Here is a 26518-nt window from a genome sequence, read left to right as displayed (position 1 = left end):
GAACTTACTAAAAAGCTCTTTCAAACTGATGGTCCTTATGGGTCTGAGGCAGGGGAGCTCCATTATTTGAATGCCAAACCTTAAAAATACAACTATAGGCAGAATCTTAGGCTGTCAGGGTCTCTAAGATCATGCATCAAGGGGATGCAAACAAAGGTTTTTTTTGTTTTTGTTTTTTGTTTTTTGTCTCTGCTTCTTAACCATCTACTCTGGAGCATTTAGTGCCAATGAGGGACTGTCTGCCAGTGTCTCAAATTTGGATAGTGGATGGGTCTCAGACCATTGTTCCCTCACTCCTACACTGGCTCCCTCCTGATCAGTCTTCCCACCCCTATGCCCTTTGTCCACTTCCCTCCTCTCGCCTCCATATGCCACTCCTCAGGCAGCTCTTCATTGGTATGTAACCAATTTTAAAAAGGCTTTGTTTACTGTGTTTTCTAAATGTCAGTTGCACATTATGTATCTTCCTTCACACATTATTTCACCACCTATTTTTATTTGAAAGAAGTTAACTGAAGCAAGGTGCAATTTTTATCAATAATGCATAATGTTGTGTATTCTACACAAGTGTGCCTACCAATTAGTTCACTGACAAATAATTAGGTAATTGATGTTTTAAATGCTTTCTATAATATGAAAATCCTTGTTAAATATGAAATGGACTGTTATGTGCTTCAGTAATTGGTTGAAGTTTTTGGACAAGCAGAAGCATGTGATTTTTTCCATTTAGAGTAATGGAACATGGTATCCTGCAACCCCCAGATCTGCTTTCCCGCATTCTTTCAGGAACAGATTGGATGTGGGTAATGAGATGCCTGTGCATAAAGTGCTTTGGGAACTGTTGAGTGTCACATCATGTGACTATCACCATTCAGGGGTTAGATTAGAGTAACACAGAGGTTCCCTGTTGCTGGACTCATTTATCCATGCTCCTCACTTGAGCAGATGAGGATGCAGAGTGGGGTCTGGAGGCGAGGAGTTGGGCCAGTCATGATCAGTGCCCACTGAGGACAGAAGCTGATGTTTGGACACAGGGCTCTCTTCTTCTCCCCTGTGTAATTTCTTTCTTAAAACACTAATAGTTCTCTGGCTTGGGGAGCACCATGCCCTTTAAAACTTTCTGATTAATGGCCAATTATAATAAAAGGACTCTTCACCTTTTATTTTTTTTGCCAAATTTGAATTCTGAAGTCAAATTGTTAAAGTTCATCTCAGTCACTCCTCTCTTGTGAAGAAACCCAGCAGCTCAGAATCACTTCCTGAACGTTCATTCTCTTCATGCCTTCTGGTGATTCCATTTCTTTGTCAGTCATGGTAGAGGGTTTAGTGAGAGAACAGCATGAGTTCCTTGAAGACATTCACTGAGACTCTGCACAAGGTAGCCAGTGACTTCCAAATGAAAGGTCTTTGAAGAGGGTCCTAGAAATAGCCATCGACTAATTAAATAATGACAGAGTGTCTTGCATGGTAAAATGGAGGTCCCTTTTGATGCAGCAGTATATCTGTTTCGTACTGAAGTCCCACTTTGGGCACCCAGCCCTTGCTTCGGAAGTCATGGTATGCCATATCGGTAGTCCTGAATGTGGGCTGACAAACCGTGAAAACTTTCCAGAGTTTCACAATCGTTAAAGGCTTTTTTTCATAGTAAATACTTAGACATCCCAGAGCATAGACAAGGAAGAAGGCTTTCTCACTTGGAGCATCTTCCTTCTCATTCACATCACACACGACTTCCCCCTCTCCCTCCCCTCAGCAGGTACTCAAAAGCAGGTCCTCCCTCTCTGGCACAGGGAGACCCACTCGTTGGCTGCTGTCCTGAGCACCACACTGGGGAAGAACATGCATTTTGAACGTGGGACAGAGGTACAGTGACCTCTAATTAGTGTTTATCCAAGCCATTTGCAGTGAGTGGGTCATGCCCAGAGCCGTCCTACAGGCAGTCTGATGGCTTGCTGGGAAAAAAGTTTCTTTCTATCTGCTGTGGCTTCTATTTTGGAAACCATTTCAGAGTTCAGCTCATCATGCAATGGAATGTCTTCATTTTGTTCTATGCAAGGATGCTCAAGCAGTTTTGTGGTTTTGTGTAATCTTCAAGGATTCTGTGTACTCTCATCCTTCCCCTGTCTTCGCATGAGCTTTGTGGCCCATTCTACACTACGATGATGCTTCTGTGATGTGATTATAGGCATATTTGTCTTCATCTCTTTCCATTTAGCAACCAGCTTGGGACCAGAAGTGGTGGTTTGGACAGCTTCTAGACAGGATTCCTTTTCCAAAATAACCTTTCCCATACAGCGGTTCAATATCTTCTGCATTCCTCACAATTACATTGTTGTTTATCATTTCAGCATGGAATATTTTGAAGTCTTTCTAACCAAAAGGGATTGGAAATGGAGACTCATAATTCTCCTACACTCTTCTTTTCCTCTTCGGGGCATGGAAAAAGGCTTCTGCCATTTTTTTAAGTGTAATTGGAATCAAACGGTGACCTCCTGGTTCATAGGTCAATGCTCAACCACTGAGCCACACCGCCCAGCAGTCATTTTTCCAATTTTTAAGGTAAATTGATAAATAAAAATGACAGCAGCAATTACCTAATAAGGGTCCATTATGAACCTACAATTGGCTAAGATTAGGAACTGTAAAGCCAGAGTGCCAGGAATGGAATCAGCCTCACTACTTCCTAGTCCTGTGACTGTGGGCAAAGGTCACTTAATCTCTTCGGATTTCGGTTTCCTCATCTTTATCCACTGCACATGCTCGCCGTTACCCTGACAATGCCCACCAAGTTCATTCTTATAGTTGCTATTCAAAATGACCTCTACCCAATAATGTCATCCAGGTCCCACTGTTGGAGAGGAGACCTTTAATAATTTTTAAATCCTCTAAAAGTATTATGGAACTTTTTAGGAGGTCTTAGAAAGTTTTCCTTCTTGTGGACCCTGCATAGAAAGACACCAAGCATTGCCAGGTAAGCATTGATGACTGTTTATATAAAGAAAACCACTTTGTCCAGTGTTTGGACCCAGAAATACATGAAGTAAACTGACATCAAGTAGGGTTACATTTCCTATAAAAACAGTTTTGGGACTTGGTAAATATTAGATAATTGAGCTTTTAAAGCAAGTTAAATCCTTTTAATTTGTGAATAAATGAATTTTATCTAATCTGTGGGCTAAATTTATAAACCATGTTGGCAATGAAACAAAGGGGAGTTCTTGGAATAACAGCACTAGGAGACAAGAGTAGGATTAAAATGAGCCAATACCAGTTTGCCAACAGGGAATTAGCTCTGAAGAAATGCAATTTCATAGGATTTGCAGAAAACCTTTACCATCAGCAATCAAACATCTACTGTGGGAGGAACTTGGTATTTCATATAGTTGTGAGAGCTACTGTGGAAGCAGAGTACATTTATGGAGTTTTCCTTTAGGATGGAAAAAAAGATAAAATGCAGATTTTTAAAAAGTAATACAGGCAAACTATAGCTTGGAATCTTAGAGTTGAAAGTATCAATTCATCCAGAAAATAATGTATAATTGGACAAAAAACGGAACTGTTTTGATCTATATCTGCATTAATAAGCCATATAACTGCAGACAAATCTACTAACTGTTCTGTCCCTGCATTCGTGGGGGGGAAGGGGAATACTTTATATGATTGCTGCACTTCTTTCTTGCTCTCTGATTCAGTGAAATGCTAAGGGATTCAATAAGAAGCTTCAGGATTTCAAACTGCTTCTAACTTTGTGTATATAAACCAGATAAGCCATGGTTGAGATAATATAATAGAGACAACATCCTATCACCATACTTTTTCAGACTCACCCCTGAGATTGCATATAATCTAAAGTAGGATGTAATTGAATAATAACAGGGTTGATACTCAGTGTTCAGCTGCCAACATGGGCTGCGTATTGGTTGACAAGGTCATCTTATTTCCATTTTGAATGAGAAAATTTCACAGAATCATAAATCTATTAGAAAGTCAAGGAAAGGCTGAGTACGTTATCACTCGAGTATGGCCACAAGGATGCTCTTTCTAATATAATGCTAATGTATACCTTAAAACATTTCTGAAAAGATCTATCCCAAACAATTTCCTTCGGGAATAGAGAGCAAGACAGAGAATATGGGTGATGTTCACATATTTTAACTATTTGAATTTTTAAAATTAGTAGGTAATATTCCTAGAGTTCCACATAAACAGCATAAAGATATATTGGGTCGGCAGCTAAGTAATTGCGGGTTTCACACATATATGGCTTCAGTTGAATTTTTAGGTTTGCAGACGTAGTACAAATGTAAAACACATTTTGTTATTTGATAGTTGGCTATTCAGCTGTTAATCAGTAAAAAAAGTTTTTTGATCTGTTTTGTAGTTTTCGTTTGGCGTTCGTTAAAAAATGGAAAATCAAAAGGAACATTTTCGTCATATTTTGCTTTTTTATTTCCTCAAAAGGAAAAACGCATCGCAAGCTCATAAAAAGTTATGTGCTGTTTATGGTGACGAAGCCTTAAAAGAACGGCAGTGTCAAAATTGGTTTGCCAAATTTCGTTCTGGTGATTTTTCACTCAAAGATGAAAAACGCTCTGGTCGTCCAGTTGAAGTTGATGACGCCCTAATCAAAGCAATAATCAATTCGGACTGTCACAGTACAACACGTGAGATTGCAGAGAAGCTTCATGTATCACATACATGCATTGAAAATCACTTAAAACAACTTGGCTATGTTCAAAAACTCGATACATGGGTTCCTCACGAACTGAAAGAATCACAGTTAACGCAACGCATTAGCAGCTGCGATTTGCTAAAGAAACATAATGAAAATGATCCATTTTTAAAACGACTGATAACTGGCGATGAAAAATGGGTTGTTTACAACAATATCAAGCGGAAAAGATCGTGGAGCAGGCCAGGTGAACCAACTCAAACAATATCAAAAGCTGATATTCATCAAAAGAAGGTTTTGTTATCAGTTTGGTGGGATTACAAAGGAATTGTTTACTTTGAACTCTTACCACCCAACCGAACGATCAATTCTGATGTCTACATTGAACAACTAACGAAATTAAACAATGCAGTTGAAGAAAAGCGGCCCGAATTGACAAATCGAAAAGGTGTTGTATTCCATCATGACAATGCAAGGCCACAAACATCTTTGGTCACTTGGCAAAAATTAATGGAGCTTGGTTGGGATGTTTTGCCACATCCACCATATAGTCCTGACCTTGCACCATCTGATTACTTTTTGTTTCGATCTTTACAAAACTCCTTGAATGGTAAAAATTTCAATAATGATGATGATGTCAAATCGTACCTGATTCAGTTTTTTGCTAATAAAAACCAGAAGTTTTTTGAACGTGGGATTATGATGCTGCCTGAAAGATGGCAAAAGGTCATTGATCAAAATGGGCAATACATTAAAGAATAAAGTTATTTAGTTCCATGAAAAAATTGTCTTTGATTTTCTTTAAAAAATCCGCAATTACTTAGCTGCCAACCCAATATATTTAAGAAGAGAGCTGTGGCCCTTATATGTAGCCATAACTTATCAGTATTTGAAATGAATATGCTTGAGATTACCAACTGATGCCTGTTGGTATCAATTCAATGCCAACAGGAATCCTCAATTTGGGGCACAGTAAAGGGGAAGACACTGTTCAGTGCAAAAACCTCAACTGTGATACACCACCACTGAGATACAGCACAGCTGTGGAACAGCTGAATAGTGCTGTAGCTCCATTATGAAACTAAAGCAGCATGGCTGGGAGGTGGCTATTGGGCAAAGCAACGTGGCTTAGTGTTGTAGCTCTGTTTTCGTCTCCTCTGCCCAGACTGCCCTTCTTTGCACTGCTCCACCAGGACATCTTTGGTGTTTCAGCTCCTGTCAGGGAAACACAGTTATCAGGGGAAGAGAAAGTGTGCTCCGCTTAGAAAGAAGTAAAACTGGCTTATATAGAGAGGAGTTTCCACTCCAGGTTCCTGATTGGTCAAACTCATGCAAACAAGGACTCCAAATCCTCATAGTTTGATTGCTCCAAAAAGCACTGTCCTGACCAAGCACCTCTGATTGCTCAGTGAATATGCAAATGAGCATATAGCTGTGCTGCACTAATTAAACAGGAAAGGTCTTAGTCCTATTGGTTCAAATATGATTCCAGGAACTCTTTTATAAGGATCAGCTCAGTGAGCAGGAGCACAAGGCAGGTGGTTTACAGCTCAGTGTAGCACTTCCCTGGAGTACAGAGAGTATGAGAGGCCCCTTTTGAGAAATGACAACTATACTTTGTTTATAAATTTGATCCCTGTTAGCCAGGAGGAGTCCTTACCAGGCACACTCATTCTTGGGGTCTATTAGATGCAAACACTAAAAAAGATGGGGCCCCTATTTCACTCGCACCTCATATTCTTGGTTACTTTTTAGAACAATCACTAAGTATAGAGTGCTTGTTTAAGCTGGATATTTCTAATACAAGTTCCCCATCCCTTTAAGATTCAGAGGAAAATGTTTTAGGGAAGCTGTGCGTCCATAAAGCAACTAACTTTCAAGGTCAAGACCATGTTGACAATACTCTCAGGTGCTCTGTATTCTACCTCCACAGATTGATTTATTGTAGGGCCTCATGAAATGTTTCTGTTATAAACCAGTAAACCCCACAGTTTCCAGAAGTAGCATTCTCCATGACCACAATGCACTGGTAGGCTGCGCCTACCTGTGACATATGTTTTTTTCAACCTTCCTTTTTTTTACAGTAAGTCAGTAAACCTGATCTGACCCCATAAATGTGGATTCTAATACTAAAAGGAATGAGTCCACGATTGTCCTTTGGGCAATTTGGGGGAAGGACAATGCTCCTGCTTCAGTGACCTATCTGTAAGAGAAAAATTGTGGGTGAGAACCACTATGGGATGAAAGAAACTTTGGAGTAGATTCATCTTGGTTTATTCGTTTCCTAAATATATTGTGCCCTAAACTATGCTTTGGGAAAGTTGGCTGTCTAACAGATTGTGTTTAAAAGCATGTAGGTACCTTAGCAGAAAATAACGGAAAACAAAAGTGTAGTGAAAAGAAGACTTACACACCTGTACAAGTCCCCAAGCTTCGTTAGCATCATTTATCAAAATAAAACAGGTTGCTTCAGTTCACTAAGAAAAATTGAGTGCTGCTTAGGTGCTTTATTCTATCCCCTGGTTGAAAAATATTAGGCTATTTGTGAATACTGTTTCTTTTTGTTAATACAAAACTGCACAAATATGCATCTCTAGGAAGAGGAAATATTTCACTGTGGTGAGTGACAAACCTTCCCTGAGTTAGTGTGACAGCTAACACAAAGTAACAGCCGGCCCCACGGAGAACTGCAAAAATGACAAGTTGACTATGAGAAGCAACCAAGGGTGTCTATTTCCGATTTCTTCTCCATTCCCTTACATGGTCCAATGTGAAGGGCCAATGACTCAAGTGCTTTGTGTGGCTACACAGCTGCCCACATTGGATGGTTCAGTTATCTGAGGGATTCTGAGTTCACAGTTGGCTAGGTTGAGATAAAGAAAGGAAATGTGGAGTCATCAGATCTTAAAACAAACAAATGACAGTTCCATACAGAAACATTATAATGCCTCTCACTGATTAACTTCTGATATCTTTACTTAGCGGGCTACTGAGTTACAAAACAAAACAGAATTTGCAATTTTCAACCCTAATAGAAGTGAAGCGATGTTATCAGAATGATTCCTCACAGAGTCTTCGAGTAGATTTCCCTCTCTACTTCAACAGGTTTCAAATGACTGGGCTTGCATTGTATTCCTAGGGCATGATTCCACCAATGCAGAGATCTCATTACAACATCACAAAATGTTTTCTGATATCCAATTCCTCTTTTTTTTAATGGTCCTCGGACTACCTTAAATATGCCTGCTCTCCCACTAGAGTTCAGGTTTCTAAGAGTTACCTGATGCTCTCCTCTATGCCTTCTCCTCCTCCCTGACCTTACTCCTCCCTCTACTCCATTCAGGCTGCACTGACCAAGTCAGACAGACCTTTGTTTTCCTGGGTCCTTTCTTGTTTTATTGTTCCTACTTGTCCCTTCTCCAAGCATATTTTTTTCACTCCTTTTTTACATCAACATTAGGGTATCTTTAACCTCCTCTCCCCACTGCTTTTCAAGAGAGATGGGCTTTTCATGAGTTACTAACTACATGCATACTCTACCATCTGTGAGGAATGATTTATAAAATTTTCACTGCAGCGCTGACCATCCCAAACAGTAGTTTTAAATTTTAATCTGTTGATCTTTCCATTTTAAAAGTCTCTAAGAATATCAAGTTTGATCATAATATTTTAGCTTCGAAATATGTAAGGTTAGACATGAGAGATAAAAAGAAAATAGAAAAACACCAGAGTTTTCTATCTAGTTAGGGTTTGCAAGAATATTTCTTGTTTCTTTGTTGGAAAATCAAAAGTACATCTTATGTATCATCTTTAAAAAAACTTTTTAACAGAATTTTGTAGAACTCTAAGTCATTCTTTCTTATTTTTGATAAAATAGTTCTATTTGGACCTTCTATTTATGGAACTATAGAATGGATTCTCCTTGACAACTTTCTACTTTATATGCTCCCTATTTCTTCCAATGTATGATGATTTTCTCCCTAACAAACAACTTCATAAATGTGAATAGGTTCCCAGACTGGCTTAGAAAGCTAAATTTACCAGTGATTCCGTGACTTAACAGGATTTCTAATTGTATTTCAACTCTTTACTGTGGTTAGAACTCATAAATTGAAGGCCTAGACAGTTCCCAGCTGTTCTTTTGGCACATGTAGATTTAGCAATTATTTCTCAGTTCTTAGCAGGATTTAAAATTAATTAGACATGTCTTCTTATAGTCACAAAAGCTGTAGCTGTCCAGCCTGCCAAGCAGGCCTATGTCACACAGGTCCGAGGGCTTCCCTCATGCTTTTAGCATAATGATAAATCACAGGATCTGTCTACTAGCCAACATTTTTCATTGGCATTATCTTCAGCCTTACCACTGGTGTAGACAGATGCTATTGAATTTCTACTCTCCACCTTTTAATACTTTTCCCATCCATTTCCTTACAGCAACCAGAAGGATATCAATGAAATATGCATTCCTTCTCTCTCAAAACATCAAATAATTTTTACTTTCAGTGAGGACAACATGTAATATCATTTTACTGTGATCTAGAAAGCCCTTCAGGACCGACCTGCCTCACCATCCTCACCTTGTATTACTCTCTCTTCTTCACAGAACTGAAGCCTTGCTGCATTCCCCTTCGTTCTGACAACCTTGCGAGCCTTTTCCTGAATCAGGGGCCTTTGAACCTGTTATTCTCTTTACCTGGGAGTGCTTCTCCCCACTCATTGCCTGGATAATTCCATCTCCACAACAATTCCTCCAAGAAATTCTCCCTGATACCTTAACCGAAATTCCCTCCCCCTTTTATAGTATCTCAGATCACACAGTTATTTTCTTTCCTATTACATACAATAATTGATCATTATTTACATGATTCTAATGGTTTATTTCTGTAAACTCATATGTGTTTTTATTCCTCTCTGTATTTTAGGGATCTGTACACAGAAAGGTGTGGCATGTTACCAAAATTAGCAAATGATGAGCAAATTAATAGATAGATGAAATAGCTATGCTTCACTAGCCCCTAAAGAGAGTGTTTATTTTAGTGCTATTTATCAAGCTGTTTTTGGGAATTCTGTCTGGTCCTCATCCAAAAAAGTGACTTTCATCTTAAAATAACATGCACTATTCACTCCCTATTTCCCACCGTGGTTTGTGTCTTGAACCCAGTTCCAAAGGACATACCTTCTTAGCTTATTACTTTGGATCTTCAAACCTAGTTGAGACTAGGCTGTCACATTAACCACCCTTTTGAGTTCATGGCCTATTGAATTTTTCATAACTGCCTTTCCCTTTTTCTAACCAAGATCCAGAGCCAGACATTCCTACTCAATACCAACTTTTGTAACCAGGCTATATTTTGAGTATATGGTATCATACTAATTACCAAGGTCTTCCTCCCTCCCCCACAACTATCCCTTATATTTTTCAATCCTTTTATGTATGCCTTAATAATGTAGAAGTAAAACAACAACAACAACAAAAATTTTAGCCCAGCTAGCTTGACTTAGTGGTTGAGTGTGGACCTATGAACCAGGAAGTTACAGTTTAATTCCCCATCTGGACTCATGCCCAGGATGCTAGCTCAGTTCCCCATGTGGGGCCTGCAAGAGGCAGCTGATCAATGATTCTCTCTCATCATTGATGTTTCTATCACTCTCTCCCTTTCCCTTTCTCTCTGAAATTAATAAAAATATATTTTTTTAAAATTTTGAACATTTTGTGTGTGTAATATCATGATGTTTTCAAAGATAAAGAAGCTTCCTACACAGGCTTTCCACCTCTAAAAAGTATAGTAGCCATGCCATTCTGAAGCGACGATTACTCCATCATATTTAAAACAGTTTCTGTCAGTGATTCAATTTGAATATCCAAATAGCCTACTGGAATTTCTACACAGAACACTAATGAGAAGAATCAATAAAATATATTTTTTTAAAAGAAATTAAAAAAAAGAACAAAATGTGAAAATCTACAATTTACCCAGTCTTCATGACAAAAATTAGTAATGATTAAATCTAGCAAATAAGATAGGCTATGCATCCTTAACATAATGAAAATCCATGACCCCTACCCCCTGAAGAGAGCTTTTATTTTTAAAATCAATGACATATATAATACCTCGAATAGGCCGTGTAATCCAGATTTGAGTTAGCCACAAAACCAGAAAAAGCACTCATCTTGCTTAAAAATCACCGAGTCCTTTATTTTGAATTGACTTCAAGGTAGGAAATGTTATATTTTAATTTAAATGAATACTGAGAACCATCTGTTATAGAGGATCAAGGTGACTCACTTGTCCAGATACCTGGCACATCAAGAGAGAAATATAATTTGGAAATATAGATTCATTGACAATAATCCCACCTATGTTAAATATTTTTTTAATTGTATATTATATTATAGTCTACATCTCTTTCATTAAATTATTTCTTTCTTTAGATGCTTAACTAGATAACCTTTTATAGCTTTCTTTGGTGTCTGTGTATTTTCTCAAGAAGCTATCATCTCATAAAAAGTCCATTCTTCCTATTTCCTTATATTGCTTATTCCTTATATTGCTTATTATACACAATACATATTATACACATAACATTAAAATATAATTTACCAAATTTTTTGGAATAATTTCCAATATTTTACTCTTCCTTCTGTTGCTTTCTGTTTTGTTTTTAAAACTATGTTAATATCTTCATGCACATAAATTCCTTTCAGAAAGTTTAAAAATCAGAACTAGCTTTAAAATCTAGAATTACAGTAGACACTTAAAATAAATTACTTTAACTATGTTTATAGCAACAAACTCCTGATTCTGAAGATGATATACATGAACAGGTCAATTGCTTGAAGCATGCATTTGAATTGGATATACTGAGGCCAGGGAGCAAAAGGTCTCAGCTGGTAACTGACACTAACAGGCCTCATAGCATATCTATTTCAACAGGACTTTGTTGCTCTATATTAGACGTTGCATATCCAGTGAACTCTTTTGAAGTAATAAGTCTGAGTCTCCCCATGAGAAATAGTCCCTAAGATAAATTGGCTAGGGGGCTACTGTGGAAATAAAGAGAAAGCAAGGAGCCCTAATGTAGTATTTGCTCTGAATCAGAAAATAAAAATTTGAAGGAAGATTATAATATTAAAGTTGTGGCTTTCAATGTATTCAATCTATTTAATTTTTCTTGTACATTAACTCCATGCCAGGTACTGTTAAAATAAAAGACTGAATGCTGACCAGAATGGAAGTATAGGCCAATCACAGGGAGCAGAGAATCTACCAGTAGCAATGAATTGTTTGATTAATCTGTTCTGTATATTTGTGTATACGTGTGTGTGTGTGTGTGTGTGTGTGTGTGTGTGTGTGTGTGTGTGCGTGTGTGTGTGTTTATGTATATATTAGAGGCCCGGTGCATGAAATTTGTGCATGGGGGGAGAAGGGGTGTCCCTCAGCCCAGCCTGCACACTCTCCAATCTGGAACCCCTCGAGGGATGTTCATCGGCCCATTTAGACATCCCCCTCACAATCCAGGGCTGCTGGCTCCCAACTGCCCACCTGCCTGCCTTTCTGATAGCCCCTAACCGCTTCTGCCTGCCAGCCTGATTACCCCCTAACCACTCCCATGCCAGCTTGATTGATGTCCAACTGCTCCCCTGCCAGCCTGTTTGCCCCCAACTTCCCTCCTCTGCCAGCCTGGTCACCTCTAACTGCCCTCCCCTGCAGGGTTGATTGCCTCCAACTGCCCTCCCTTGCAGACCTGGTCCCTCCCAACTCCCAAGATGTTGGCCATCTTGTGGTGGCCATCTTGTGTCCACATGGGGGAAGGATCTTAAGACCATATGGGGGCAGCCATATTTTGTGTTGGAATGATAGTCAATCTGCATATTACTCTTTTATTAGATAGAAAAGAGGCCTGCTGCATGGGTGGGGGCCAGCTGGTTTTCCCTGAAGGGTGTCCTGAATCAGGTTGGGGGTTCCCTTGGGATGTGGGGTGGCCTGGATGTGGGGCCTGTGGTGGTTTGCAGGTTATTCATGCCCCCCAGTAACCCAAGTGGAGGCCCTGGTATCTGGAATTTATTTACCTTCTACAATTGAAACTTTGTAGCCTGGAGCAAAGCCAAGCCCCTTCTTGCTCTGTGGCTCCCACCATTTCTGTTTGTATTTGTTTACCTTCTATAATTGAAACTTTGTATCCTTGAGTGGAGGCCTAGGCCAGCCAGGGCAGGTGGAAAATTTGGCTTCCTCTGTTGCTGGGGGCAACCCTAGCCTGTTCTCTCCAGCTCAGTGGCTGCCTTCATTTTTCTTGGGATTTATCTTCTATAATTGAAATTTTGTATCCTTGAGTAGAGTCCTAGACTGGCCAGGATGTGTGGAAAGCTTAACTTCCTCTATTGCTGGGAAAACCCAAGCCGCTCAACTGCTCTCTGTGGCTGCAGTCTTCTTGGTTGGGGTTAATTTGCATACTTGCTCTGATTGGCTGATGGGCGTGGCTAGTGGGCACAGCTTGTGGCAGAGTGATGGTTAATTTGCATATTACTCTTTTATTATGTAGGATGTGTTTGTATGAGTATGGCATTTCCTTCTATCAAGCTAACATCTATATAATTTTTACTACATGGCATACATTTTCTAAAACTTGAAGATCTTAACTCATTTAACCACTCTTCAACCTCTTGAGGTAAGGTGTTTCATCATATTCATTTCACTTGTCGATGAGGCAAGTGAGCAGTTTTTTGAGCAAATTGCTCAAGATCACACAACTAATAAGGGACGGAGCTGGGATATGAACTTCAATAGCCTGGCTTTAACCGTTAACTCTTCTTTTTATCTGCTATGGGCCATTTGGATATCTATAACATTATATGAGGAACATACAAAATTATCCACTTAAAAATTAGCCTGCTATATTCGGTCAAACATTTAATTAACTCACCCCTAATGTCTTCACAGTGCCAGATCAAATGATTCCATGGGTTTTATATAGCCCGTGGGCTGGATGTTCCCCACCCCTGCTTTATGGAGTTGAAGAATTTCTTTGAAAGAATACATATCTTCTTTCCCAGAAACTTGAATCATCATGAGTAACATCCTAGACCTTGCATAAAGTCTGCTTTTTATGTATCTAAATATTTATGTTATATTAGAGGCCTAGTGCATGAAAATTCATGCACTGGAGAGGGGGTCCTTCAGCCCAGCCTATCCCCTCTCACAGTCCAGAAATCTTCAGGAGCAGGAGGCGACCCAGCTATCAGGGGAGGGTGACACCACCCTTCCACCTCTGGTCCTGCCACTGCTGGCAGCACAAGCCTTGGCTGGCCCTGGTTACCTAAGCCTCGGGTGGCCCTGGGTGGCTGGGCAGCTGCCACCCGGGGCTTGCCTGTGCCTCGGGCCTGCCCTGGGAAGCTGGGTGGTTGAGGGGCTGAAAGGACTGGGCACCTCCATCTTGCGGCTGGGGGTGCCACCATCTTGATGGCATGGTAATCAATTAGCATATTCCCTCTTTATTGGCTGTGGGTGCCATCATCTTTGTGGAGGTATGATGGTCAATTAGCATATTCTCTCCTTATTAGATAGGATACCTTCCTCAAAGATTGTTGTAGTCCTAATCTTTTCAGTAATGGTGTTATAAACTACTTCATAGTATATGAGATTTATTGTATGTTTACCACCACCAGAAAAATCAGGATATAGACTTCAATACTGATGTCAGCTCATGCTGGAGAGCATAAAACCTTGATGACTGTATGAGCACAAATATGAGGATAAGGGTGGGGAGAAATACTTCCATAAGAGCACTAAAGAAAAAGTATATATCTTCTTTAAATGACTTATTTCCACAGCAAACAAAGTGAAGCTTATCATGTTTCATAGACAACAGTTGGCAAACACATATAAATTGATTGACGAGATTTGCAACAATAACAGAACTCTCAATTACTGATTTATATTTGTCTCTCCGACAGGATCAGCCAGAATAACAGAAGCTATTCAACATCTTTTGAGGAGAAAATGTTACTAAAAAGTTTAATTGAAGTATAATATGTGTCTATAAAATACACATATAATTGTATAGCTCAATGAATTTCTTAGTGTAAGCACAAACAAGTTGCAGGACCCAGATTTAAAAACATAAAGTTATCAACAGGACCCAGATTTAAAAACAGAAGGTTATCAACCCAGGTGGGTGTGGTTCAGTGGTTGGTCATGGAACTATGAACCAGAAGGTCAAGTTTTGATATTGTCAGGGTACATGCCTGGACAGCAGGCTCAATTCCCATGAGGGGGCATGCAGGAGGCAGCCAATCAATGATTCTCTCTCATCATTGGTGTTTTTTTTAAATCTCTCTCTCTCTCTCCCTCTCCCTTCCTCTCTTAAATCAATTTTTTTTAAGTATTCTTATCTTTGACCCAGCGATACCAAGCCTATTCATAACACAAGAGAAATCAAAACATATATCTACAAAATGCAGAAAAATGTTCATTTCAGTTTTACTCAGATGAACCAAACACTGAAAAAAACCAAAATATTCACCAGTTGGAGAATAATTAAACAAATGGAGGAATATCTACTCAGCAAATCAATCAATTGATAAATCAATCAATAGTGAACTACTGACATTTTACAATATGGATAAATCTCCAAAAACCCATTATGCTAAATATAAAAAGCATGAAGCAAAAGACCAGTGTGTAATTCTATTTATATGAAACTATAGGAAAGGCAAAACTAATATATAGTCACAGAAAGCAGAGCTGTGTTTGCCTGAGGCCAAGGCAGAGGGTAGAGATGGGGAAGGGGCATTTTGGGGTGATGGAGTGGTGCTTATGTTAATTTTTACTATGATTACAAAGACATATGCATTTATCTAAACTCATTAAATTGTGCACCTAAATGTATAGTTTATTGTATACAAAGTGAAACTCAATATAGTTAATTTTTAAAAAGTGGTTCTTGACCACAAGCAATATTGGAGCTGGTGTGATTCAACATGATGATGGACAGGCATTCAGGAAGTCCATAAATATGGTGCCAGTAGAAGCATTATGGGAATAAGAAGCAAATCTAGCCGAAACCGATTTGGCTCAGTGGATAGAGCATCAGCCTGCGGACTGAAAGGTCCCAGGTTCAATTCCGGTCAAGGGCATGTACTTTGGTTGTGGACACATCTACAGTAGGGGGTGTGCAAGAGGCAGCTGATCTATGATTCTCTCTCATCGATGTTTCTAACTCTCTATCCCTCTCTCTTCCTCTCTGTGAAAAATCAACAAAATATATTAAAAGAAGAAGAAGAAGAAGAAGAAGAAGAAGAAGAAGAAGAAGAAGAAGAAGAAGAAGCAGCAGCAGCAAATATATATCCAGAACAAGCATCTAGTAGGTTGAGGAAAGAAGGATAAGTAAAAAGATTCAGAAATACAGATGACCCTGTAAGAACTGAACTCATTCTGTTGCTTAAGAGCAAGCCTGTCATTGACAAATGTACCCTTGTTAAACATCTGAATTTGGTAAGGTTTTTACTGAGGGTCCATAAAAATCATAGAAGGAACTTTATCAATTGTTGTAAACTGATTTCATCCTACTAAAAAGAAAATGTCCTCAACGTTCTATATTCATACATACACCACTCATTGTCATACACTGAATATATCTTATTGCCCAAAGAGTGTAGCTTCATTTGTTATCATCACCACTTTAATTTGACAGATTCAGCTAAGCTCAGAGTTAATGTTAATAAAGAAAAAAATGATTGTCACATAGTGTGAAACTTTAGTAAAAATTATTTTAATAGCTTCATAAATGCATTTATTACTATGCATAAAAATAGAAGGCAGAAAAATATCACTTAAAATTGTCAAGCATATTTTATTGAATTTTATGGAAAAAGTATGTTAAAATTTCAATGATTTAGAAATTCATGAAGACCACAGCATATTTTGAATATAATGGGTGGTCTGTTATACTTTGGCATTGAGTCTTATTGCAGTGAAAAAATTTAGACAAACATTGCTTTTTGTTCCCATAACTTGAGATCGAGTACATGTAAATGGATTCTGTATTCAGTCCCTTTTAATTCTCACTGACATACCTATAAAATATATATTGTTTTCTTCATTTCTTCATTAAACAAAGTTACTTTCTACTAAAGAATCTCATTAAGTTTTACTACTTTGTGAATTATGTTTTACACTGTTTATTTTTATGTTGGAATATTGTATCCTATGAAATTATAATAACAAGAGAGAGTCAAAAGGAATTAAAAGGCATGCTTATATATGATGTGCCCAAATTACATTAGCAGATTCAGATAGAAGGTAATTTTTCTCAGACTATTAATAATATCTCTCAAGCAATCCTCCATAATATTGTAAAAACCAAATATACTAAGTGTCTGATCATCCTATGACTGGTCAACTGTTCAACCAATCAAAGCGTAATATGCTAATAATATGTTAAGGCCACTCAACTACTCTTTATGATGTGCATTGACCACAAGGGGGCAGACAGTCAACTGGTTGACCAATCTCTATGATGTGCACTGACCACCTGGGAACAAATGCTCTGACCAGTAGGTTAGTTTTCTGCTGGGATCTAGCCAATCAGGACTAGCCAACCTCCCAAGTCCCTTCCCAACCAGCCAGCCCCAATTGGCCCCTGATCAAGACTGGGCAAGACAGGGCTGGACATGCGCTTCTACAGTTCCTCCCTTGTCCTGATCACGCACAATGGGGTGCCTTGGTCTGACCTGTGCTCCCTTGCAATCCGGAACACTTCAGGGGATGTCCAAGAGTCAGTTTTGGCCCCATCCTATAGGCCATTCCCCTAGGGAGGGTGCCAGATGCAGGGGCTCATAGCTGATGAGCACTGCTGGGGTAGCATGAACCTCTCCTGATCTGGTCTGATTGGGTACAAGCCTCACTGCAGCGAGGCCAGGATGTGTGGGAGCAGCAGGTAGATGCTGCAGGCTGCGTTGGACTGAAGGTTTTATCTGGATCCCCACAGGCCACCCAGAGAGAACCTACACGTGCACAAATTCGTGCACCAGGCCTCTAGTTTAGAATATAAAATATTAGCATTTTGGATTGTTTCATAAGTGAACTATTTCATTCTCTCATAAAACAGAGGAATAGATGAATTAAACAATCCATAAAAGTTTATTCTAGATCTAGACCATGACTGAAAACTTGAATTAATTCAATGCCAGATTTTCCATCACAATTTATATTTAAGTATATTAGAAGTGAGGAGTAAACATAAAATAAATATATAAAATCTTCCCAACATGTATTATTCTGAATATAAACATGTTTCTTTTTCCATGCTTAAGTGATTTTTTTTCCTTTTTTGCTTTTTACTTATCCTTAGCCTCACAATTATCTCTTTTTTATTGTAGACTACTCTAGAAGACTTTTTTTAAATGAGATATTTTTTTAAGATCAGCTTTACATTTGCCAAATAATTTTCCTATTATAGACATGTTATATTAGTATACTACATTTCTTATAATTAATGAAGCAATATTGATACATTTTTAACAAAAATCCATAGTTTATTCAGATCTTCTTAGTTTTTTTGTTTGTTTGTTTGTTTGTTTTGTTTTTTGTTTTTTACCAATCTCCTTTTTCTAGTCCAGGGTTCAATCCATGACACCACATTAAATTCATGACCCTTGGGATCTTATTGGCTGTGACAGTTTCTCACACTATATTGTTATGGGTGACCTTGACATTTTTTAGGCATACTGGTCAGGTATTTTAGAATGTCCCTCAACTGAAATTCATCTAATGATTTTCCCAATATTACACTGGAGTTATGAGTTTTGAGGTGAGAGATCAGAAAGGTAAAATGACATTTTCATCACATTTTATCAAGAGTACCTGATATCAGTATGATTTATGATTATTTGTGTTGACCCTTACTTGGCTAAGGTAGTGCTTGTCCTTATTCTCCACTTGTAAAATTATTAATTACCCTCTCCCTTTCTATTACTATCCTTTTGGGAAGGAAGTCACATGCCCAGCCCATACTTAAGAAGTAGAGAGTTATGCTCCCCTTCTTTTAGGGCAAATTCTACATAAATTTGTTGAAATTCTTCATGAATAAATTTTCTTTTCCATCTGTTAATTTATTCAATAATTTATTAAGTATGGACTCATGGACATTCATTCTACGCCTTGAACTATAATTCAACATTATTTTGTTGCTCACACTGATTCAGATCTGGCCATTGACAACATTTTCTGTTGGCTCTTGTGCCTCTCTGACACACTTCCAGAATTGAGTTTTGTTTTTGTTTTTTCTTTGTCACATCCTCACCTCATGTTGATTTGTAAGATTCTACAAGTTCACTGTATAATTTTCCTTTCCCATTTTTGGAGTCAGCCTATTCTCCAAGAAGGTCTGGTCCCTTTTCTGGGATAATGGTATTAGAAGCCAAGGTCTGGGGGCCAGTAGATCCCAGAGGCCTACTTGAAATTAGGGGACAAGTGTATTTTGTTCTGCCACAAAGATATTTGTAAAACAACACAAGTATATTATCAACAACAATCATTAGTGGTTTTATCCCAATGGAATAATTTCTCTTGTATTTTCTAAGTAGAGAGATGATACCTGCGACCATATTTTGTATGGAAGCTGTGTGTTATATGTATCAAAGTAATGTTGTGCCCTGGCATGGTGACTGGGTTGGCTAAAAGGTTTTATGTTTGACCCCAGACCAGGTGTGTTCAAGAGGCAACTAATAGATGTTTCTCTCACATTTACTTTCTCTTACTCTCTCTCCCTCCCTCCCTCCCTCCATTCCTCCCTCTCTCCTTCTCTCTTTCTCTAAAAACAAACAAACAAACAAACAAGTAAGTAAATAGTGATTCCACAGTGATCAGTGATTTACTCTATTTGTTTTGTCTTGATAATAAACCTTTGTTGACTTTAGGCACTCAAACTCTCCCTTCACTACTAGGCCCCAGAGAGTTCATAAATAGAATGTGTGGAAATGTCTAAGAGCCTCTTATCTGAGCTCAAGCCCTTGGGCATTTTTTTCAATTGAAACAAATCACCAATTTTTAATCTTATTTCTTCTGCTAGGTATTACAGAATAATTTTGCCTGAAAAATGAATTTTTGGATTTTGTAAAGTTGCCCCTCCTCAGAAAGATTTTAAGAAAGAGAAATATTTCTTTTAGGAGATAAGAGAGAAGCTGAAAAAATATCTCACTAAGCCAAATCTAATTGTGTGTATGTGTATGTGTGGTTTTTTGGTTTTTTTGGTTTTTTTTTGGGGGGGGGGAGTTTGGGGGAACCCACCTTTATCTTTATTTTGTGCAGAGTCAATGTTCTATTTAACTGCCAAATTAGAACAGAACTTTCTGTTCCCAGACGTGAGCTACAGAAATTTCCTCTGTGGTGACAGACTATAGGTTTTCTCCAAAGAGATTTCCTACTTGGAGAACAGAAATAAAAAAAACAATTTCTAAGAGGACTTACCACTGACTCACAACACTGGGGCAACAAATATTTTCAACTTTACTATAAAAAAAGGTGAATAGTATTCTATGTAATTCTTTCTTCATATTTATGTAAAATTATTCATGTTTGTAATAAATTCAGTGTATGAATCTGGCCTTTTATGCCTTTTACATGCTAAATCTATTCATTAAAACTTAAATCAAATGAGAAAGATGAGTTACAAAAAAAGAATTTCAACAGAGATGTGTCAATTTTCTTCTTTTGAGCTTATAAAAAGGACACTAAAATAAAGTTTTATTTTTAATTTAAATAATTTATAATTAATATTTTATTTTCAGGTGATATTTTCTAAATGCCACTTTAAATGTTGTAAGTTACTTACTTCTAGCAAAAGACTTATTTCATTTTCAAGGTATTTCTTTTCTAAATAGAAATAAAATCCATGGTATTAGTGTTAACTTAATTCTGTGTATATATGTATATGGATAAATATATATGTATGTATATGTCTGTATATATATCCATCCATTTACCATCTATTAATTAAGTACATTTTTATTGAAAAAATATATATGAACATGAATTTCAAATTGAATTATCTTTTAAACCATGCCCCAAAATACACTTGACTATATTATGTTATATTTTACTAATTCTGATTGAATTTTGAAATATGTGGACCAGTTCTGACCTTGTTAATATTTACCTGGTTGTCCATAGTCAGTAACTAAGTGTAATTTTATCTTAATAGCCTCAGTTCTGGTGTACTTGATCCTGTTATCAGAGAATTGGTCTAAGTCCGTGATTAGCAAACTGCGACTTGCGAGTCACATACTCTTTGTATGTGGCCCCTTGAGTGTGGCTTTTTCACAAAATACCACGACTTCGGCAAGTCTATTTTGAAGAAGTAGCATTAGAATAAATTTGTTTAAAAAATTTGGCTCTCAAAATAAATTTCAATCATTGTACTGTTGATATTTGGTTCTCCTGACTAATGAGTTTGCCAACTGGCTAGGTGATTTTATGTTTCTTATAGCACTAGTATTCTATGATCAATTTTTTTTTTATTCATCTGACAACGTAATCAATGAACAGAAAAAGAAATGACCCCTTAGTAATAATTCTCCCATGGTATTCCTCATTCATGCATTGTTTCAATTGCAGTTTTCTTCACAGATGGGAAGATATGCCCAAGAATAAGAACCAACTGAAAAATGATGTCATTCACATGAAAGGTTTAGGTCTTTCCCTCAGTGCATGCAAGTGTTTAGGAGAAAGTTATCATCTTTGCCAGAAAAAAGAAAAGATTGTATCCTTTGTCTCACTTGGTTCCATTTATTTATTCTTGGAATAGGGTTCCTTAATATTTTATTTTAATATTTTAGAAGCAATCAATAGCAGATGATATCTCTTAGCTATTTACTCAAGAGTGCCAAATTTATCTTCATTTTATGCGAGTCGATGTTCTATTTAACTGTAAATTATTTATTATGTACCATTTGGGATACAGGGGAAGCCATGTTTTAGAAAATGAAGGCTATGTAAAATAAATTAATTCTAAATTATTATTCATGCTACTTCTCACCTAGGCCTGCATTTACTTTGAAGTACCACTGAGCAGCAAATAAGAACCAAGTGCTTTTTCTGGAATAAAAATTCTAAGTAGATGTTTGAACCTAAGAGACAGAATGTGACTATACCAGCTTCTGTGGCTGTGGACACTTCTACAATCCAAGAAGTAATTTGTGTCTGATCAGGGTAGCACAGACCATTGAACATGTTTTAATTGTAATCATGAAAATCTACCATGGTGCTTGGAGCAGAGTAAACACTCAACACATTTTTGTTGTGTAAATGAATGCACACAAAATAAATAAATGATTAAATAACTCTATTTACCCTCGTTGGTTAGAAATTGCTTTGCAATGCTATTGCTCTTGATAGATTAAAAAAGACATATTAATATCTATATGATATCCAAAGCTTCATTAATGTTATTACTATTTTATTTGGTAGTAGTCACGTTCTTAACTACATTGGCAAAATGCTTTGAACTTCTGCAAGGAAGCCATCATTTTAGCAAAATAGACTATTATGAATTGTATTAAAATTTCTCTGAAAACCTCTCTATAAACTCCCTCTAGAATTTTCTTTCTATATTCTATAAACAAGGTTATAAAAATAATGTATGCCAGAGGAAGTTAAAATTAGAACTCTGTTTTTCCAAGTCACCTAATGGGTTGTGTAGCCTGCTGGCTGTTTGTTGCAAGAAGAAAGTTTTCTCTGCTGGATGCCGGAATTAAAAGTTCAAATTCTCCCAGTGATCTGTACATTTCTTTATTGAATGTGAGGGTTGGGGGTTGGCCTTTATTCTTGAATATCTATTGAAGTGCCTAAATTATTTCCTTATGTGCAGCTTCTTATTGTTCTGTTAACACTGAATTAGAACCCATTTATTTTTCATGTGTTATTTTGTTAACATGAAACTACACTACCTAGAAACCTTACTTTGTTTTGCTCCCTTAAAACTTTAATGCCCATCTAAACTTCAAACCTATAAGATCATAAACACCAAATGAGTTGCATTCAGCTAGGAAATACGCAATTTATGAGGGGGATAACTTTATTTAACAGTACTGTATTCCCATAGTTATGAGTCCCATGTGATTATAAATTTGATCCCTATACTATATTAGATGTATAATAATGAAATAGTTATCTTTATTACAAGTTTCAAAAAATTGTTCTGATTTACTGAAACCTCATGAAAAGAGGATTTATGTTCTGAATAGTTCGATGACTAAAACATTAATTTATATATAAAACATGAACATTGTCTATGTTAAGAAATTATGAATATGTAATTAAGTGTCAATCAATAGAGTCTTATTCGATTTAAGATGAAAAATGGAAGATTTCTAGGCTCTGAAATTCTCTGGTGAGCCATTTAAAATTGAAGTATCAAACTATTTTGGATATATAGGGGAAATGCACAGGGAGAGAACAGTAAAAAATAAAATTAAAATATAAACAAAAAATATCCTTCATAGTTACCATTGCACAAAATGTATATATTTTTAAAGTTATATTAAATTAGCATAAATAATTTAAATAATGTACATGTAAATGCCATCTCTTATCATCATTTATATGTTCTTTTTTCTCAGTGATGACTGATCAACTTCTCCTATAGCAACATTTGATTTTATATATCTGATATCAATGTTCCCTTACTAAGAAAGAAAAATAAATATATTTATACCCCCTACTAGTTTTGGTGACAAATGGAGGTCAGAGAATAAGTATCTATTCTAATTATTTTAAAGGGCAAAAATGAATTAATTCTACTTACAGAAAAGGAAATGATGTTATGTCTACTTAGTTGAATATAGCCACATAGACCACTATTAATACATTCCCCCTTAGACACTCCTTTTAGTATTTTTGGATAATGGATTACTTATAATATAACACTTTAAATATAGCAGACCCCAGAGAAAAGAAAAAAACAAACTTGGGCTCAGGTGGCAAGATGTAAAGGAAGGGTTGTTGTAGTGGGTCAGGGAGACCAAACAACATTGTTTTGTCTATTTAGCTCAAACAATGTGACCATTAAATAGGAAGCCAATCTAGATAATTCTGTTATTAGCTATTAATGAAAATGTAATCCTATGATCAGACTAATTAGTTCATTTGAAGAAATGGAATAAAATGTTGACAAAAAGAGCTCATTCAATAAATTTGTTTCATACTTAATTTATTAAGAAGCTTCTCTCTTTTTCTAACAACTTTTTTTTTCTTTCTGAAGAATAAATGCTTGAGGCAGTACAGTGTCCTAGAAAGTGTATGTGATAGGAGCCAAGGGGCCAGAATTCTACTTCTTCCTAATTAGTGTTTGACCTTGGGCAAGCCACTTCACCCTTTATTCACTTATGATAAGATGGACAAAGGACTGTTTGAAAATGTCTAGCATCACTTCTAACATTTCATAGGCCTATATTACTTATTCTACATTTAACAGTTATTTTTACATATGTCCCTTCTAATTTAGAATTTATAGCAAATATTATAGCAACATCTGTGTAGTATTAAAACAGACACCACACACACACACATACATACATACATACACACACATGATTATATCAGCATAAACAAATGACAGGAAAATATTAGAATTCATCCAAATTCATAGGGGCTTCCTAATATATATAAAAACCCAGGGTTGGTAATGACTGAATGATCGACAGAACACCAGAAGTCAGTCCTGCAGTCAGTGCTGGGTTGCCATCACTGTAGGTATAGTGACCCAGCACTGATTGCCAAGGGGGCTGCGGATCAGGCCCAGAGAGAAGCCCGGAGAGAGAGGCAGGGTCTGATCCACGGTCTTATGGCAGTTGTTGATCAGCCCTTGCCTCTTTCTCTTATCAGGCCTGGAGATATGCCCAGAGATGTTGACTGTCATAGAAACTGACCAATCTGAACCAAATGTGGGTAAACTGTGAGGAACCAATGGCTTCTGAGGAGGCATAGCTTCTGACACTGACTGACATAGAAACTGACCAATCAGAACTTAATCTAGGTGAACTGTGAAGTCAGAACTTAAGGTGGGGGCGGAGGAGGGGTTTTAAGGGCAATAGCTGTTTGGTGCTGTAAGGTGTAGGAAAACAGTTTAATTTTTTAATGACCACTTTGACAGTATAGTGCATATGTCTGGCTATCAGTGCAGTTATAGAGAATATGTATTTTTGTCTGCCAAGAGCATCTCCTCCTGCTGAAAAAGACTCCACCCACCCTCATTTAAGCAATCCTATCCTATATAATCTATCTATACTACTCAAAGGGTAATATGCTAATTAGACTAGGTTGACCAGCCATCTTCCGGATGTCCAACTTCCTTACAGACAAAGCTATGTGGTGGGAGCCAAGACAGATGCAGTTAGGAGCAATCAGGCTGGCAGAGGAGGGCAGATGAGGGTGAGATCAGGCCAGCAAAGGAGAGCAGTTAGGGGTAAGATCAAGCTTACAGGGGAGGGCCATTGGGGGCAAGATCAGGTCAGCAGGGGAGGAAAGGTGTGGTGAGATCAGGCCAGCAGGGGAAGGCAGTTAGGAGCAATCAGGCAGACAGGCAGAAATAGTTCGGGGTGATTAGGTAGGCAGGCAGAGAGGTTAGGTGCCATCAGGCAGGCCAGAAGAGGGGTTATAGGGGCAATCAGACAGGCAGGCAAAGGCAGTTAGGGGAGATTAGGCAGGCAGGCATGTGAACAGTTAGTAGCCAGCAATCTCAGGTTGCAAGAGGGATGTCCCTGATTGGAGAGGGTGCAGACTGGGCTGAGGAAACCCCCCTCCCCTTGTGCACAAATTTCGTACACCGGGCCACTAGAATCATATAATGCAATGCAGACAACTTTTCTCTATATCTGCAGTTGACAGGGAACAAATATGCCTACTTTCCAGGAAGACATATATAGGTCTCTTATGAAGAAAAGTGCACTGAACTCAAGGCCACATATATAGGCAACATGATTCATTTTATCAGTAGAAACTAAGGAGCCTTTTATTAAGTCAGCAATTTGGAACCTATGAGTTTCTAGTAGTATCAGGTACTACACTTGATCTTAGCCAGAAGGCCGAGAAGCAATTTTAGTAGTATCAGAAGACACAGCTGAAGAATAGAAAACTCCTTCTAGAATGTCTCAGACACAACCTCTCCAGAAACTAGTGGAACAGACTAGATAATGTCTCGACAAAGTGAACGAATTGGGTCCCTCCTTTCCATGTGTGTGGGGGTTTGATAAGAACTGGCAGATATATAATTTCAATCTTCTTCATCCTACCAGTTGGTATGATTCCAGCCATGTGAAACTCAACCGTGTTTCTGAGTCTTTAGCTATTTGCATATCTTGAATGTTGCCTTAGAGATACCAAGCACTGTAAATTATTGTTTCTTAGACTTCTTTGTGTACTTGAAGTCTAATGATAAGGAAGAATTAATAATCCAAGACAATATAGAGTGCATTGCCTTCCAAAGGAAGTTTCTTTGTTTTATTGGGGGGTGGGAGGAAGGACAAGAAACAAAAAGCTCATTTTTTCTGGCTGACTTGTAAAATGTCCTCTAGTGGCAATTATATATTAACATCTGTAGTTTTTCCTGGCCTAGTAGTTTCTCTTTTATGGTTAATTTCCTAATTATTCTCATCATTTCTTGGGGAAACACGGTAGTAGAGTGGTAGGTACTAAATTTATTGAAAATCAGTACCCTCTTAAGGGCATATACAAAGGCTTTGTAGAAATCACAGTGTGATGGTTAAATTTATGTGCCAATTTGACTGGGCCACAGGGTTCCCAGATATTTGATCAAGCATTATTCTGGGTGTTTCTATGAGAGTGTTTTTGA

General features: G+C 37.6%; 1 pseudogene across 1 annotated transcript; it reads right to left on the bottom strand.

The window, feature by feature from the left end:
- Positions 1–1211: 1211 nt before the first annotated feature.
- LOC311627106 (tRNA-splicing endonuclease subunit Sen2-like) lies at positions 1212–2430 on the bottom strand (annotated as a pseudogene). Its single transcript has one exon. The product of its transcript is annotated as a tRNA-splicing endonuclease subunit Sen2-like (transcript).
- Between the last annotated feature and the right edge of the window lie 24088 nt (positions 2431–26518).

The sequence above is a fragment of the Pipistrellus hanaki genome, assembly GCF_964339955.1.
Source record: "Pipistrellus hanaki genome assembly, chromosome: 8".
Classification (NCBI taxonomy): domain Eukaryota; kingdom Metazoa; phylum Chordata; class Mammalia; order Chiroptera; family Vespertilionidae; genus Pipistrellus; species Pipistrellus hanaki.
This window is presented reverse-complemented; position numbering and strand designations above follow the sequence as displayed.